This window comes from Channa argus, chromosome 10, assembly GCF_033026475.1.
Source record: "Channa argus isolate prfri chromosome 10, Channa argus male v1.0, whole genome shotgun sequence".
In the NCBI taxonomy this organism is placed as follows: Eukaryota; Metazoa; Chordata; class Actinopteri; order Anabantiformes; family Channidae; genus Channa; species Channa argus.
The window spans coordinates 8,617,651-8,636,869 of record NC_090206.1 but is presented as its reverse complement, the minus strand read 5'-3'; positions in this window follow the sequence as shown (position 1 = coordinate 8,636,869).

The window sequence follows — 19,219 nt, the reverse complement described above, 5'->3', positions numbered from 1 at the left end:
ACTGACACTGTTATGTCTCCATCTTTCATATTATTCTTCTCCCTTGTTCTTCTTTCATTGTAGTTACACAAAGAAAAGCCATATTTCTCTGTTTTAAACATTAACAACCATCTACTCTGAATACACTTTATGAGAATTGGAGTTACACAAACCCGACAAGGAGGTCTGTATTATCTCATGCAGTGAAGTCACAGGTTCTGTCTGAGCAGAAAGGCTGTTTAAAATGTGAAGCCATTGTGCATGATTAATGAGTGACACAGTGCAGCTTAACAGGAGCACGATCGTCTGAACGGTTTTTCTTTTTAAAACTTTAATTTACGCTTTAAAAAATGCATTTTCAAGTTTTGATATTAGCTTTAATTGTTAGTTGTTTTTAAGTGTTAGTTTTTTTGTATCAGAAGCATAAACTGACTGTAAACTACAGTATGATATAACGTGTGTGTGTGTGTGCGTGTGTGCGTGTGCGTGTGTGTGTGTGCGTGTGTGTGTGTGTTTTGGGTGTGTCAAACTCTAACACAGAGTTCAGAGGCAAAGAGCCCAGACAACATACACCAGTAAGCCACAACAAAACGCAGATTCCCTGAACTTTTTCGTTTTGACGCAGTGTCTCTTTAATGGAAACCTCATGCGCAATGGGAAATGATCCAGTTACAGGAGGAGAGGAACAGTTTACACCAACTAAACATTCTAAGTTCAAGATACATAAAAACTTTGATTACCTTGCTGATTAGCATCTATCACACAACCAAATACAGCTGCACTTAAAATCACTTAACCCCCATTGAAAACGACATGTTTTGTCCAAATTTACAACAAGAACAATTTAAGTAGCTCAGCACAAATGATCTAATTGGTTCATTCAAGTCAACAAAAAAAGTGTCTTCATTACTAAGTAGAGCCTATTGCTGTTGTGACCTGATGCCAATGTGATGCATAGCCGGACACGAGCTTCTGGCAGTGTTCCTGCCCATTACTCATGGGCAATGATCTGCACTTTACTTATATTATTGGGTCTGTGTGCTGCAACTAACTTCTTCAAATCCCATCTGAGATTTTTGTCATCTGATTTAAGTCTGTGACGGCCACAGTTGACTCTTCCAGGACGTCTTCCATAACCATGCTGTGGTGGACTTTGAGGTAAGCTCGGGATCATTGTCCTGTTGGAAGCTCTAATGATGCCCGAGCTTCAGCTTCCTCACAGATGGCATGACACTCTTTCCTTGGACGTCCCGATACTTGAATGAATCCATCTTGGCTTCTGCAGGTTTCCAGTGCCAGAGGAAACAAAGCACTTTCAGAGCATCACTGAGCAACCACCATGCTTCACTCCAGGCAGGGTGTTTTTTTCTTCAGCATATGCTTCATTTTCCTGTCTCCAGTGTGCTCTATCTCAAGCACACCTGCTGCAACTAATGAAGCCTTTGATTAGTTTTGTCCAGTGTGCTCAGCTGTTACGCCCTTTATGTGCCACATCTCCACCATGTTGCCTACAGTGTTGTGTGTCAGTGGACACTGGTGCAGAAGCACAAGGCTTTAGGTTTCAAATGCTTCAGGATTCATCAATGACCAAACAACATGTATAGAACACAATATTAACACAAAAGGCAAATCATCATTTTACTGAGGGTTGTTTTGCAATACTATTCTAGTTTTACTTCTAGTTTTTAATAGTACAAAGTAAGATGGAATGTTTTTCTATACTATAAGCAATAAGCAAGCTGCTGTCTTCTACCTAAAAAACATCCACCACCCCACTAGTACCCCTTTACTTTCTTCCTTGCTAGGATTCAATACTTTTTTTTTTGCTTTGGCACTTGTACGCTGGCATTTGACGTAAATCATGAGGTTCAGATTAGTCCATCATTGATGAGATTCCAAAGGATACTGGGCTGGATATATTTTTATTCAGCCAAGGGGAATTAGTGATGTTGAGCACCAGCTCTAGCTGATAAGTCCTTGCTCACCAGTTTAAAGTATTGGATGAAGATTAGGTCGGGGCTTTTCACAGACCAGTAGGTTTTTCCAGGCAAAACTTGGAAGCCCAGTCTTTATGACCCTTTCTTTTTTTGAAGGTACTTGGCCTTTGAAAACAACAATTTCTCAAACTGTTGCCACAACTTTGAAAGCTGTTTTCTAAAGCATAATTAAATACTATATCTTTAATGTTTTCTATAATTAACCCATTTAAGAAATGCCCACAGAGAAGAATACACAAAAGAATTAATATAGTGATGCCTTTGTACTTTTGCCCAATATGCTGCGGATATCTTTAATATTGGAATCTGTAGCAGGGATTGTGTAATTTAATTCGTTAGAGTTACATATACTGTATAACCCTACAAGCCAAGCCAAATGAATGGTCTGTCTCCTCTGCACACACACTGTATAGGCTGTGTAAAGTAGTGGACATTCGTAAGTCCCTCTGATCCCCCTGATTAAAGAAATCTCTCCAAGCTTTAGAGAGAGAGAGAGAGAGAGAGAGATGCAGTGAGCTCATTTATTTGTGCATGTTACATTATACTTTAGTGGATTGACCTTTGACTTTGTACCCTCTTTCCTTCCTTTGCTCTCTCCTGGCACATCCTCAATACTAAGCCCCAATCATTTGAGCTACAGAGAATTAATGAATTATAAATCCCTCTGGATACATTAACTAGACCCACCTCATATGCCAGGACTCAAATTACATCAATATACTCTTTGTGCATTTGTAAACGCTAATTAATTATTGAAGTGATGTCATTGCCGGTGTAATATCTGTCGAGAATGAGGAAAATATGTCATGCAGTAGTTTTGCATCATCTTAAATTTATTTTAAAAAAGGCAAGACATGTGGCATATGGATGACATTGAGGATGCAAACAATATTACTGCAAGTGAACAGCCATCCTGGAGTATGTGTCAACTTTATACCTTAAAAATATTGCCCTAAGTAAGCAAGAGTCAACTAAGCATACGCAACATCTCTGCTTCACTAGGTGACATGAAACTGAGACTGACTTGTTTTGGACAACAATTGAGTTTTGGAAACTGAGACTGACTTGTTTTGGACATCAATTGAGCTCTATGGCACAGACAAACAAGCTAATCCTGTGTGCCATACTTTACCCACTGAAGAATAAACATTAATTAGCAGTTTTCCATTAGGATTATATGAAATTCTGAGTTAAAGTTGGTTTGAGATGTGCCTGTTGTGCACTGACGCTTATTATTTTTTTTACGCTATGCCAAAAATAAATCCCACTCACTCTGATCACATGCCAATACAGGCTAACACAGAATATGTTATGGGAAGTGAAGACTCAGGGAATTGAGACTTTAACCCATAATAGGAACTAAAAGTCTGAGTATTATGCCTTTTACTGTTTTGACAATTCTATATTATTTACGTCTGTTTCTCAAAGGTCCACCAACTTTATGGAAGTACAAAAATAAAATCATTGAAGTACACATTTGAAATGTGGACAGCATAAAAAACAGCATATTAGCTTTTGAACATGTCGACTTTAAAGCAGTCCATATATTTTTATTTGGTTTTAAGACATTTTCTATGGTCGCGCATTATAATTGTTCCTAAAAATTCCATTTTGCTCGCTCTGTTCCTCTCACTCTTTGTCTCTCACTCCTCCCCTCTGATGCAGAAATCCATAGCGTTGTAAATGAAGCTGTGAGGATCGATGCTGTAGGCAGGGTAATGCCAGAGCGCTGCCACCAGTGTATTGCTACAATGATCTAGTGGTTAAAAACACATTCACAAACAGAGAGGGGAAGATAGATCTGAGCCAGCTGCACGCCCACATTGCTCTCACCGGAGACATCATCAAATTAAACAACTATGATGTGTTTCTGCTCTGTGCTCCCGTTACCACACGACCATGTTTTTTTTTTTCTCCAACACACCCCCCTCTCTTTTCTCCTGCTATTGACAATAACCTCCACTGGCTTAGATTAATAATGAAATGCATGACAAGATTTGTTTTGAGTTTAGGATGAAGGCCAATTAGGTTAACAAGAATGAGACAAATCTTGTTTGACAAAAGTTGATGTCAGGGCACAGGGAACTTATCCACTGGGAGATATTTTGTTAGCTGCAAGACTGAGACTGTGGTGAGACATACACACATCTGCTCACGTAGACACCGAAACAGACAATACAAACATGTCAATATATGCTCATGTTGTACATTTCAAGATCTTTTTTTTTAAACCTACAAAAGCAAAACCTAAAAATATTTAGCAATTTGTTGGCCCTGCTATTCTGCTATACATTCACCTTTTCCTGTCTGACTTTTATAACAAATTTAAAAAAAAAAAGACTGCCTGTATTCTCAGTTAACAAGGATAAACAGGAAACAGGAGAAGCAGCATTGTTCTTAATAAGTCATTGGATGGTCTCCAATAAATATTCCTTGAAAATCTTTTTGACTTAATATTAAGTCCCATTTTGTAGATTTCGCCCCAACTCCCTTCTTGTGAGTGACCTTTTCAGTTTCACCTACTATTTCTCATGGGATTAACATCACTCTGCCTCAGTTTCCGTGTTGCCACAGCAGCACTAAAGATTATAGAGTCTCCTCATCCCTACAGTAAACAGTGCAAAGAGGGACAGACACTCACGCAGAAACACACATCACACATTAGTGTGAATAATTTTCAGTGGGCTAACAGCAGATGAAGGTGATTCCTGTCATGTCTGCATGGGAGCAGTTTAGTTACCTGCATTATCACATAGTTCACATCCTAAAAATAATGTTTAAGGCTTCAGTGTGGCGAATCTGTAAAGTGTTGTGTTGTTTGTATATGCATTAATTTTAGTTTTGAATCTTCCCTATTTTTGGACAAAATAACATGATCCTTCTGTCTATCTATTTAGGTGTGTGTGTGTATAATAGTAAAAACAGGCTGCAAAGTGTAAAGATGCTACACCTCATCTGTTTCATGTGGCCTGTTGGGCGGATTACATCCCTCTTCCTCCTCACATCAGTTGTTGATCAAAAGCTAAGAATACACACACACATACACACACACACACACACACCGACAGCCAGACTTGTCACTGCTAGCTGTGCCGACAAGATGCAATCAAAGGCCCCAATCATGTAACCACAGTAAGAAAGAGAGGAAAGTTGTTTTTGTCACAACTGTTGTATGTGAAGTTAAACAGTAGTAGTAGACCAGCAGGGACTACGACCTTATCACACCAAGGGTCCCATAGTGTCCACCAGCATACTGGGCATTATGAACACAAGACTTTGACTTGAGCCACAGTCTGATCCTTGTCTCAAATCCACTGAGCAGCAGAGTCAACAGGCGATGGGTGTGCAGATAGCTAACTATGGGGAGTGTCAACAGGCTGCACGGCTCCGGATAAAAGCCCAGTTTGTTTGGCAAGACTTATCCCCACTCTATTCATCTGGTCTTGGCCTTTCTTCTACACCACTTTTGGACCCTTGGCTGAACACGACAGATTACTTATGATCCCACGGGTATTCCAGGTCGACATCCTCCCACCACTGGAGTATAAAGCTCATATTCTCATTTCTGCCCCTTACCCAAATTACACTGCTTCTTGTGCTTCTTGTACAACTCACCAATCCCCTCCTGTGCCTCGTGCCGACCTTGCTGATTAACATTTCCAACGCAAATGCCTGTTGTTCCAACAACACAGAGTGGCGAGTGCTTGAGATGTAATTAGAATTAAGGATATTGATCACAGTGGGCCAGACGGTGGCGGTATAAATAATAGCTAGCATGAATAAGTGAAAGCGATAGGTGAGCTCTTGGTGATTTATGCTGCAGACCACGGTAGTCTGTACATAAATCACCAACAGCCATGTTCTTATTGAGTTATGAAGCCCTGCAGTTGCAGCAGGATAATGGCCAACTCCATGTCTTGTGTGTCTTTGCCCAATCCATAGGATAATAGCAATGAACCACTAAACATGCAGGCAAATGCTTTGTTGTGCTGAAGTAACTGTAACACAAAGCATTATGTTAGTCAGATTTTACATTACTATAGAAAAAAGGTTCACAAAATATTCTTGTTGGCTTTTTTACAATATGAAAGTTAAAATTATAAAAAGAATCATTTGAACTCCTAATGATAAAAAAAACTCCTCCAGGTGATTTTTTTTTAGCTAGAAGCAGAGAAATAATTTCATATATAAACATCAGAGGGAAATTTAAAAGCATTAATGTACATTTACACCCTCAAATAAAGCCATAGAACGATAGTTGAAAATTGGTGAAGTTGCCCTTTAAACACTGAACAAAATAAACTGAGCTTGACGGGTTATTCTTCGCTGGCATAGCAAGTTACAAAACAGTTTCTACTTAACCATAATAACCTGTCTGTCTGTTTTTGGTCTATAAGTCTTTGCATTATCAAAATGGAGTTTGTTCATTTCATTTTGCAGATTTATTCAGTTTCGTTTGAAGATATTTGAGTGATTATACATATTGTTACACTGAAGGAGAAACAGAGACTGGTCCAGTCAAAGGTATTTATAACCACATTTAAAAACAACAGCGGTTGACCAAGGTACTGTACAACAAAAAACAGTACATTGGGGAGACAAAGGTTGAAACACAGAGACATGGGAAAATTTGAAAACCAAGGAAAGAAAAAACCAATGGTATTTAAGTTTTGACTTGAAGGTCAGCAATGTTAGCACAGCTCTAATATGAAGTAAACTGTTCCATACTTATGGAACCATTATAGTATAAGCACCGTCCCCTTTAATCTTTACTCTGGACCTTGTAACAAACAGGAGGATCTGAAAAGACCCGAGTGTCCTTGTAGATGTTTGGTGATAAAGAAGTTTGAAGTGGTAGCAGGGTGCTGACACATTAAGAGATTTATGAACAAACAATAAAACCTTCAAATCAATCTTGAAGTGAAGTGGAAGCCATGAAGAGACTTCAAAGACTCTCCATGATGGAGATGTGGTCGTGTTTGGGTGCTTCAGTGAAAAGCTTTGCACCAGTGTTTTAAATCAGCTGCAAATGAGACAGGGACAATTGAATGATTCCTGTTACTGCAATAGTCAAGCCAGGATGGAAAAAAAAGCATGTATCACTTGGACTTGACTGTTTTATCAATAGGGATTTTTATTTAAAATCCCTATTGTAACACCCTGGTTTCTTCTTTAGGGTGCTAGAGAGGACAGTTAAGGGAGAATCGACCACAGTGGGTTTTTTTTTTACTTTAAACTTTCATTCAAAGTCGCAACTTTCATTAAGATGCCTTAATGTCCTTAAGACAATTCAGTAAGGCCGTTATGACAGAGTGCTGCTTTGGAGACAAATAAATGTGTGTGCTGTTGGCAAAACCGTGGAAATATATACATGTAGTGTCTTTGGATGGATCCAAGAGAAAACAGATTTACACAAAAGAGGACAGGACCAAGAATGCTCCCTTTATGCAGGTGTATTGAGCACAAAGGTTTATAGTTGTTCAAATAGGACTTAAACCAATCTAAGGCAGATCCTTTGATTCCACAACATTTTTTCAAGGTAGACTATCGGAATACAATGCACAGTATCGAATGCAGCACTAAGGTCTAACTGTACCAGACTGGCTGTCGTCCCCAGAACTGACTGTTAATAAAAACATTTTAAAAAGTGCTGATTCTGTGCTGTGATGTGCTTGATAATCAGACTAAAATACTATTGAAAAGCATTAAAAAGTGACACTTCCATTAAAACACACCTACATCTGAATGCAAACTACTTTCTCCTGAACATTTGACAGAAAGGGCAAAGTTAGAAAGAACTGGGGGATGCAGATTTTTTTTAAAGGGGCTGCACTGCAGCATGTTTAACATTGACTGGGATAACATCTGTTGCTAATGATCAATTTATTATAGTCACAATACCAGCTCCATCTATCAAAAACTTCTTTGATAGGATGGGAGGGAAATAATGTCTAAGGTGCAGGTGGCTAATTATTTATCTCAGAAGAGAGAAAGAGAGAAACTGGTTCAAACTGATTCCTGTTCCTGCTAAAAAAACCTAAATACTTGTGAATAAAATTCTTATTTAACATCAGTGAGTGGTAAGTTAACATGAGCAGCACAGGGCAAGCTAATTTTATCTGAAATAGTTGAAGATCAGTTTTAGTGTAAGTTTCTGTTGGCCACAGTTGGCAGCGAAGCCACTGTGGAATATTGTGGCTAAGCTGCCACCACGAGATTGGAGGCCCTGGGTGAGCTGAAAATGTCACAATCCTGAGAAACAAGTTTAGATAAAGGCCTTGACTCACGGATACTGAGCCAGATTTCAGAGGAAGTCTTTAATGATGGAAGTCTCTTTAGCTAGTAATCTAGAATTAACCAGACCCATCACTGTCAAGGTCGGAGGCTGAATAGAGGAGTTTAGGATAATAGATAATCTCCACCTGTACATTACTACCGGAGAGTGTCAGAAAATGAAATGATGACCTGACATTTGTCTGTGGAAGCAGGGCAGCAGGGATAAGTAGGTGGAAAAGATGTGAAGCTACTTGAGTTTAACTGCTATGCCTCTTCATTTTCTCTGGCACCTGTGGCACTTTGCTCTGCTAAGGACACAGATTGGGCCCACAGACGTTGCCAGTTACAGAAAAGTAACATTTTTTTAAGCTCCCATTTCTTGTTTTAGACCAATGGACCTTTAAAATTAAAGCTGATCATAGTCAAGCCCGTTGTGTTATGATGCTCAACCCAAGCTCCTGGGCCTGAGCGGCACATCGTAACAGTCTCCCTTTTTGTCCTCCAACTTGTCACGACACAAATGTTGCTTTTAGGAAACTTAATGCACAATCATAATTGAACTCTTCAAGAAAAGCCACCCTAATACCAGTATGGCAGGGTCTCTGTATAAAATGAGCTATAGAAAAAAATAAACCAAAAAAGAGCTAGTAGCAACATTGTGTTAAGCCTGTTAGAAGTTTTACATGACCTTTAGAATCTTGTGATTTCTCTGGAAAGGAGCTTGTCTTTACAGTTGGCAGCCATCTAGTTAGTCCCTGCAGTTTGTGCTGCATCTTTCACACCCTCCTCCTAAGTGACACTAAACCTCAGTAACAGGGGAGGGTTTTTAATAGGGCCCATGAACAGCCATTACCCTGAGTCTCTTAAGTGCTGTCTGTATGGTGCGCTGACAGATCAGTATTCCCCCTCTACTGTGTCGCTGCCATCAGCAGGGAGAAGGAGGTTTCATCTAACCTGATCAAGCATGGGGAGGAGAACAAACAGTGCTTCAGACAGCACACATCACAAGCAAACATGCACAACAACAGAGAAGCGCTTTTGGGTTAGTGTGTATGCCTGTTTGTGTGCCTGTGTGTGTGTGTGTGTGTGTGTGTGTGTGTGTGTCTTTGCTGGTGGTGATGTTATCTGTCTTTAGTATAAAGTACTTACTCTTTGTTCTAAATAAACACAGCAGCACAGGGCAGCTTAGGTCAGCGTCGACTGCTCTCTCTATCTTGCATTCACTATGCGTTCCAATGACACACACACAGACACACACACACACACAGGCGCAGACACAGCTCCCCCTCAGCAGGCCGGCTCTCTGGGGCTGTGCAGAGAAAACCTTTCATCAGGCACTCGAAGAGAAAATATTTTAGCGGAGGAGAACAACAGGGGTTGGGGAAATTGATTTTGATTTGAAAGTGACGGCAAATAATGGGGCTTGGAAACTGTCCCTGAATCTGAATCTGTAACCTATTCCAGAATGTAAATATCCCACATCAACTCTTATAAACGGGTCTGAATTCAACCGCAAAGCCGCAATGGCACATGACAACACACACATAAATATGGGCTTGCGAACATGCATGCACAGACGCACGCAGTAAAAAAAGACACACAACCAGCCAGCTCCCTGTCACCACTAAATTGTCTTCACATTAAATGTTATTGCACAGGTCAGTGAACGCCTCTTTGTCTCTCAACATCTTTTAGACCTAGATTACAGCACACAGTGGCCATTTCATGCCATAAAGATCATGACACAAGGACATTTAAAGATCACTCTCACATCAAAGAGTGCTTCCACAGCATTTCCAGACAGATCTAGAGGCAGCTGCTTGTGTTTCACCTTTTTTTCAGACGTGGTTTGGTCTGAGTGGTGCTGTGTTCGGAGTTTAGCTCTGAAAATAGCCACACACACACACACACACACACACACACACACACACACACACACACACACACACACACACACAGTCCTAAGCGCACAAAAGCCTGCTTGTAGACAGAAGAGAAATTCTACTAATATGTCACTTGGCCATAATAGAATTGTTGAAAAACAATTTCATCAACCAAATCACAATTAGCAAACCCAAACCCAGTGTCCCTCTAAATCCAGCCTCCAAATGCATCTTCCCATTGCTGTCAGGTTGACAGCTATTTAAAAAAAAGATGGAGTCGCCAAATTATACATCATTAAATTCAACAAATTAATCGTGATTTTCGGTGACAATAGTGTGGTGTAATAAAGGAAGACTGACAAACAAAGCTGGGCGCATCACCACTTCCAAATTAACAGTGACTGACACCAACACTCCCACACTTAATTAAAGGGAAACAAAACACAACAAGAACATCCATCTAGATACGAGAAAACAAAGGATGGGTCGGCTTGTGTCATTCTATGTTTGCACCCCGCTGACAGTGAAATGCAACACCAAGATTGATAGTGTCTACGTGTGTGTGTGCGCACAAACGTGCTCAAATGTTGTTTTTTAGACTGCGGTCTCTTAAGTAGACACCTTACACTCCCAGAGCCTCTGACATTGAGTTTATAAGCAGGCATTATTTTTAGCGTCGCTGTCATGTTTATCAGAGTGACAGCTTCTAAAAGCTTCCACAGGCAAAGCCATCTCCTTTTGCACTCTAAAGCCATGTCTTCTTAACAGCGATGACGGGGCTATTATCTTACAAGATGAAAGCTGACGAGGTGCTCGGCTTTCAATTTGTGCAAAGTCCATCTCTTTATAGCCGTGCTTTTTGATGTTTGATTTGTCCTCCCTTTCCTGCCTGCCGCGTGGTCATGGTCAATATTAGGCGATCGTGATAATATCCGACCGTCGGATGTCAAGAGACAGTTTTTCCCTATTTTAACCGCGCTTGGTTGTGAAAGGAATATCATACAAAAGGACAGAGAGAAGGGAGAAAGAGGATGGAACAGCATTTTAGAAAACCACTCCGGAGTAACGGGACACTCCCAGGCACTTTGTCACATCAATTAGGAATTCTATCTGGGCAATGGGATCATGGCCTCCAGGGCAGTGGAGAGGACAGCCATTATATATCTTAACTGGCGTGCACGTTTTTTGTTTGTGTACATGTGTGACTGATAGCGAAAGGAAGAAAGAGAAGTCACCCTTTGAACTACTGGCTTTTGTGTCACTGACCCCTGGGAAAGCTAATTTTGGCCGGTGTTTCGCAGCACTTTCGATTGCCTCACACTGCTAATTTCCTTTTTACTGAGACAGAACAGAGGCAGTGGGCGTCCTTTCGTTGTCTCTCTGTTTCTCTTTCTCACCAACAGTCAGTCAGGCAGTCAGGCCTTCAGGCTGTCAGAGGGGGAACAAAGTGACTGGGTGATGAGCTAGACGCCCGTTGTCTGATCACATGGACTGATGCTGCGCCAGACACCACAGCCACTGGCTCACTCAACAAGGTTCCTCTCACAACAGAGGAACTACTCCCGACCTGGGCCTTTTATACTTTTCCTGTCTTCTTTTTTCCCCCTCTCCATGTCTCTGTCTGTTTCAATCTTTCTCATCTGCTGGTTCCTCTTTTTCTCCCATCTGTTCCTCTCTGTTTACTCTCTTTCTTTGCATTTCCAAATGCAGAGTTGTTTCTTCCTGCGTTATCTAAATGTTACGACTGTGAAAGATGCGCAAACACAAGCAGGCATTCCTCTCCCTCTTTTTCTTTCTTAATTGTTCTCTGAGTGAGAAGGCTGGTTTCCTGCTGGGCGCAGAATCGGGAATCAGCATTTTTAAAAAGGCAAAAAACGAATGTAGACAATTGTGGAGAGCATCATCCTTCCTCTGGCAAAGCTCTTCAGGCAGTATGAGATACACACACTCAAACTCTCTCTCCCTCTCTCTCCCTCTCTCTCTCTCTCTTTTTGTGTGTGTGCGTGTACTATATAGATAGATATAGAGATAGATATAGTGCACAAACTTGGAGAATGTCATCAACTAGCATTGTTTGTAGACTTATAGTACATTTGTGTCTGGTCGGCACCCAAAGTTACATACTGCTCTGACAGCTCTCATCTATACTGAATCAAATCCTGCGAGATGTGTATGAAACAACTATATTTTTGTTCTATGAATAAGCTGACTTCCCCTTAGATTTGTAGCTCCCAGCTGCAGCCGGATATGTATAAATCAATGCCTTGGTGGGCTAGAGAGGGAGCAGTTATATTTACACTGTTTCCTAGCTAGCAGCACTAGCTGTACTAGGGGGTAAAGGAATTCGATACACACCACTAGAAGGCAAAGGTTTTTTGACTCACATACAGGAATGGCAGTTCTGCTGATAGGGCTAGACTAATGAAGGATACCAGTACCAGTTGAGTGAAGAAACCCACTCTGCAGCCCATCAACAGGACAAAAACTGTTTGTTTTTTTTGTCATACACCTCAGCAGCAGAGCTGGCTTACCTGAAGTGTGTACATGCAAGCATGAATACACTCACACGCCCTCCACTATCAGATACTAGTAGCTTCACATTTGCCCTCACAACTGCACCAAATTTAGTGTAGTTTAATTTCAATCTAAAGCAGTTTATTTATTCAGATAAAGCACTTGCGTGTTTCAGTTCTTTATTTGCAGTTTGTGTCTGGGTTACGGTTGATGGCAATGAATTATACATGAAGTCTGAAATGTAATTCTCTTCATTAGATGACAAAACTCTTGAATATTGCATACTGTTGTGATAACACTGCTTTTATCGTTGGCTACTGGATATGTGGGACTGGGGAAAAATAGTCATGTCATCTCTGTAATGCACCACTGCAAATTCATTAATTAGAGCCAAATCAAATGTAGTTGTTCCTACATTGATTCTAAGATATGGAAACATGCAATGTTTACTTATCTCTGGTGAATAAATGAGTGAGGTCACCACGTGTGTTTTGCGGGTGTCTTTTTATGAATTTGTGCGGGTTGGTGCTGTGTTTCTGTAGGCCTTGAGAAATGAAGGCTGGGCCTGGTTAATAATAGTGGCCGAGAGGGTCTGTTAGTGCAGCCCACTACATCACTCCTTAGCAGGGAGACATCTCCAGGGCTCCAGCACTGCTGTGATGGAGTGTTGGAAAGAGAACAGACTGGTACAGAGAGTCAATGATGGAAAGGGGATCGGAGGAAAGAGGCTGGAGGACAGATGAGATTCAGGAAGCAGGGAGGCAACAAGTTTTTGGTTCTCCGTGGTTTCATTTCTTGTACAAATACACAAATCTGTTATACCACTGTCTATGCTTTGGTAGATGGGGATTATGGGTGTTTTACCTACAAAGTACTATCACAGGTGTTGGGTTACTTTGAGCCTTGGAATCTTTCTGGGTACTATCCAGAATTTAAATGATTAGTATTAAATATTATGAGTCGAGTCTGATTTGCTTTCCTGCAATGAGTTAGATGAGAAGATTAGTGGAGTTTCAACATCTAATAAACTTTGGTTTGACATGAACTATGATGTAATGTATGTTTTACATCTACTGTACCTACTGTATGATATAAAAAACATCAGTGTGTTTCATCCATCTGTTCCTCCTGTAGTTAATAACAACAAAGCTAAGCATAAATTGAGTCATTGCAAAAGAGGTATTTGTAAGTAGGTATTTTTTTTAGGGGGGGGTTGATTCATCATTTACGACTGCAAGGTTGTTATGTGAATCCGAACACCAGAACAAAAGGAAACAAGGAAATCACTTTTTATATATTTATATATAAAGGTAAAAGAAAATATATATATTATATATATTATAAATCAAAATTCAACAGATTTAGCAGCTCTTGGCTGTATGAAATTAACACATTTAATTTGAACAAATTCTGACCGAAAATGTCATTGTTGTAAAACTGAAAATGTCTTAAAAGCAAACCGTTTCTGAAAATGAGGAAAACTAAACTTCAGGTGGAATGAAGGGCATTGGTATTAGTTTCCTCCTGAGTGCTTTATTAAATTAAACACAATGGCAAAATATAAAAATCTTCACCTCTGCACCCACTGAGCAAACATATAAACATATAAAGGTAAAATAACAAAATGACTGTAGCAGCAACCTCTTTGATACAGTTTCAGTTAGAAAATTGGTGAGAATTTCAAATCATAACTTTGGTTTTGGTTTGCTTGAAGATTGTGATACTGTTTTCACCCACTTTCAGTCAGTAATAAACAAAGTTAGACCGTTTCTGGTTGTGGCTTAATATTTACCATCCAGACAGTTATCATTCCTGTCATTTAGTCCAGACTAGAAAACCCAGTTCAGATTTTTATTTTAGTATTATATAATGACATATTGTCCAAGTGTTCATATTGAGTAAAACAGAGGGGACAATAAACATGAACTAAGTGGCGAATATTACCCTCAATGCAACACATGTTACAAACAAAATGCACAATGCATTAGATGAGCTGTAAAAAAAATACACATGAGCACATTCATTCATAAATTCAATTAGAAAACCCAGAAGGAGGCATATTTTATTATGATTAAACATAGTATTTATGGACAAATGTATAAAAGCAGGAGTTCCGACTGAAATAATGAATAGAAGTGTAACTTCGCAGTTTGTCTTGATAACATGCAAACATTTTAGACCATTTTTTTTTTCCTTGTTTGCTGACAGCAGTATCTGCACTAACATATCACAGAATATTCTTGATGTAACATGAGGCTAGACATCCTTGTCATAATTGAAACATGATTGGTGAAGTTTTCTGGTCTTCGTTGAACCTGTCTGTTTGGTCTTTTGTGTTGCTTTATTTATTTGGAGCCTTTTTTATCAGTTGCTGTGAAAATGGAGAATTTGAAGAGAGGACAAAGTCTGGCTGAGAGGGAACAGGAGGAGTGTCCTGCAAAGAATGCCTGCAAGAGACCCGAGACAGAGAGCGAGGCCAGGCGCAGACACTTAACAGACAAAACAGTGAATAGAATATTGTGCTAGAGAAAATGAACAGATTTGTATGGATGAGAATGAATTCAAGCAATTATGTGGGGTTTTGAATAGATCCCTCTAAACCAAGAGTGCAGTGGGGGAGGATCACGGAGTCTCCATGCTTAGATTTTTTTTTTTAACTGGCTGAATACTATACATTAGTTGGCTGAGTCTGGTTTTTTTTTTTATATTCTCCAAATGCAGCTTGTGTCATTTCTCTTTATCGGCCGACCACTGATGATGATGAATAATATCATTTGATGGATATACAGGTACCTGAGCGCTGAGGTGTGGCAGGGGATGTGAATGTGACCCACACATACAAATCTCCCCGCCACACTGCTAACCTGCTCCACCTTGGTGCCCCCCTTCAATATGCTCTCATTTTAGATAATGAAAGACATCTGAAGGGGGAAGCCACTGCAGAGATCACTGATCCCCTCTAAGTGAAAACCTATACTCAAGTTAATGTGAATACCCTCAGGGGGACGAGGACTTCTAATTGATTAACCACATTAGTCGAATAAGAGTTGAACTCTCCTGTATGAGAGCAGCTCAATATGGGCACCCACGAGTGTTCAGGAGATATATGTAATGAGCAAAAGAACCTTTTTTTTTTTTTTTTACTGCAGTTTCTGCTGTGAACTGTACTGCAGGTGTTCATGTAGAATCTCTGAATTTACAGTCCCAGTCCACAAGAGGCAGTGTTGAATCAAAAATTCCCTCCAGCTCCAGCAAGCTTGATACAGCGGTTGGAGCATGAAACAAGCATCATGGGAAAAAACCCTGCTGCACAGAATGTGTTCAAGTTGCAATCTCTACATGAGGATCAATTGTTTCCTGTGCTGAAGAAGAAAATCACTTCATATGGCAAAATGGGAAGAGCTGATTCCTAATGTTGCCTCACTCATATTGATTAGAAATGTAAAATGTAATTGTCTTTAACTTCCTTCACTCATTTTGGGTTCCTTACTTCTTTGGGGGTTGACATGGTTTTCCATGAATATTCCATAATCAAAGCTTGGGGGGGTTCACATCACATTGTTGAGCTTTGAATGTATTCCTTTCACTTCCTTGCAGTGTTGACATAGACTCTGCAGTGATTAATAAAACTTGCCCTCCTTTGAAGATGCTCATGTAGCCATCCTCACTGCTCTGAAGTAAAGGCATCGCCGTTCAAAATGCTCTTTGATCTCCCAATGCAAGTCCACAAGACAATAGAGTGACTTTGTGAAGAGAGCGGCACATAGAGACCTGGTGGGAGATACTTTGGCCTTTATAAACCAATAGAGACATTTTTCCACCACTTGAGTTACAATAAAGCTGGTACTGCAGGGTATTCAGAGTCAGACTTGTATGCAAAAGCGATGTCCTTGGGGGAGGTTATAGTTTGTACTCAGGGTGACATCACAAATACAGCTTTGAAAAACTGAAAATTACCTTGGGTTTTCTAATATTCTACACAGAGGTTGGTGTCAAAAAGTCAGCAGGAGCCCTTTGAAGAAGAAGTGTTTTGAGTATGAAACATTCATCCCATTGAAATGTGGCTGTAATTGTGGTTTGCTTCTAGGAAAAGTGAGGTGTCAGACAGCAGGGACTCAATGGTTTTATAACGCTGAGTAACTTTTACAGTAGTAACAAAGTTTAACATTTACTTCATACTACTATTTATACTACTCCGCTGAGTTTTACTTTTACACAAGAAGTTATTGTCAAGAAGTTTGTCTTTACACAGGTAGTATAACTTGGAAAAGAAACTAAGGAAAAGTTTCCGTTCTTGGTTTCTTGCCATGAAGTGTTACCTTTGGACAGCTACTGTACTCTAGCCGTTTGTTTTTGTTTGCAGTCTTTGTGATTTGCTAGTGGCGTCATACTTTAACTCCCACCAAGGTGGAACATAAGCATATTTACCAGAATGTCAAACTTTTTCTTTAAGGATCTGATTACTTCCACTGTGATGAGGGGAACAATTTCTTGTTCCTTTCTGGGCCAAACCCTTTTATGGCAGACTGCCCGTGGCCAACTGTTGGACTTCCTGTGAACAAAATCTAAGAGTATAAAAAGTATAAAGTTTCCGCTTTGTGTTGCTATTTCCTGTAAGTGAGGACGTGTCCGACGTGGGCAACCTCATGTTGTGCGCAGTACGTATAAAAGAGCAACTCCAGACAAAGTACGGACCTGATTCTTCACACACTGTCTGGAGCTCATGTGGGAAAATGGCTCCTGAAGTGCACAAACCAGCAGAGAGTTAACATTTCAAGCCCACACCACAGGGGACATAGTGGAATGGGCTTTTATTTCTTTTGACAGTGTGCCTGTAGAGGGCAGCTTTGAATACAACACAGGGCATCAAGGTGAATAATGTCTGACATTTTCAGTGGGAGTAAGTTACAAATGCATACATCCGCAGCAAATCAAATAAGCGTTTTACCTTTCCCATCTTACACTTCAGGAGAAAATAGACGCCCTACCTGTGAAGCTCTTGATGTTATTAGGTTATGTTGTCATGCTGCAGTGTTATGACAGTGCCAGATGAACTTTTGGACACCAATTCCCTGGTTGGTTTTTAAGCTTGCCCACAGAATCTGCCCTTTTTTATGGGCTCTTGGATTGCTGGGAAACACATCAATCTCCTCTGGGTGCGATGCTGTATGTCTTCCCTGTCCGTGCCGTGTGACCCCATTGGCCTTCCTCTTGTGTCCACTGGGTTGCTCATGTCTAGTTCCTGAACCTCCGCTGCCCTGGATATTAAAGAGCAGTGGGCGATATCCACCCTCATCTTTCTTTCGCTCTCTATCCGCCCTTGTTCACTCACTTTGTTTCTGCCTCTTCCTCCCTCAATTTCTCAATTTCTTTGTTCATTCACCTAGAATAGCACTGGAGATTGCTGTTGTTCTATTCCTGTACCGCAGCCGCTATCTCATCCTGTTGCACAGAAATCCCAATATTCACCACTACCTGCCAAACCTGTAAGACAATTACCAATGGGAGTTTTTATTAATTGAAATGTATTTATAATTCTCATCAGTAATCATGGCCCCTTTCTTTCTTTTTTTTTTTTTTCTCTTTCCATCAATCACAGTGGAGTGTGGCAGACTGGCCCACAGGTAGAGTGGTTGACTAATTAATGAGCGAGAGGTTGCTTGTTCATTCCAGACAGATGGATATGCTCCAGCACTGAACTCAAATAAAACCGATGTCTGATCTCTTTGTGGCATCGTTTTTTTTTTTGTTTTTTTATTTAGGTGCATTTATCTGTCAACAGCAGCAAGTGAAGAAATACGACCTTGTCTTTAAAGTCGTAGTTAGTTTATTGACCAATCAATCTTAACAATATAAAAGTGCTGTTTTAAAGCTGCTATAACTATTTATTTTATAATACCACTAGATCACATGACTGTGTACTGGATATGAAAGGGAAATGTTTAAAGGTGATACATTGATGAATGAATAATGAATCAACATTTTGGTTTATTTATAACGTACATGTATGTTAGGTTAAGCCAATGAATGTCATGGACAAAGAAAATTCTCTGTCAAACTGTGCACAGGTGTGAACCAGCTAAAGATTTAGGTCATCAACATCCTAATAGACAAAGAGAGAGGGTGTTTGTAAAAATCTTTGCCTTAGTACAATCCTGGTTTCATAACTCTACATTTTGGTCACATAATATCAATTAGATCTCTTTTACCTGCTGTCCAAATGTTTAGATTTTTACTTTATGTTATATTTCTCAATGACAATGAAAACTTTTAGTGCCTAATTTGCTCACAAACTATTTGCTGCGCCATGATCATCACTATAAATGTGGTACTTTGCTGGACCTCATTCTGAAAGCTGCTGGCATTTTGGGATGTTAAAAATTTAGTGCCAGGTTTACCATGGTCTACCTAAGAGCAAGCACTGCTAGAGATGACTTGGGGACAGTTGATAATGTAGCAAGCAGTGTGCGACTGGGGGTTAACAGTATTGCTATAGGCTAGTTGTGTCAATATGACCCTTCTCAGCCGTTCACACATAAAAATCAGTCACAGGTGATGTAAAAACAAGCA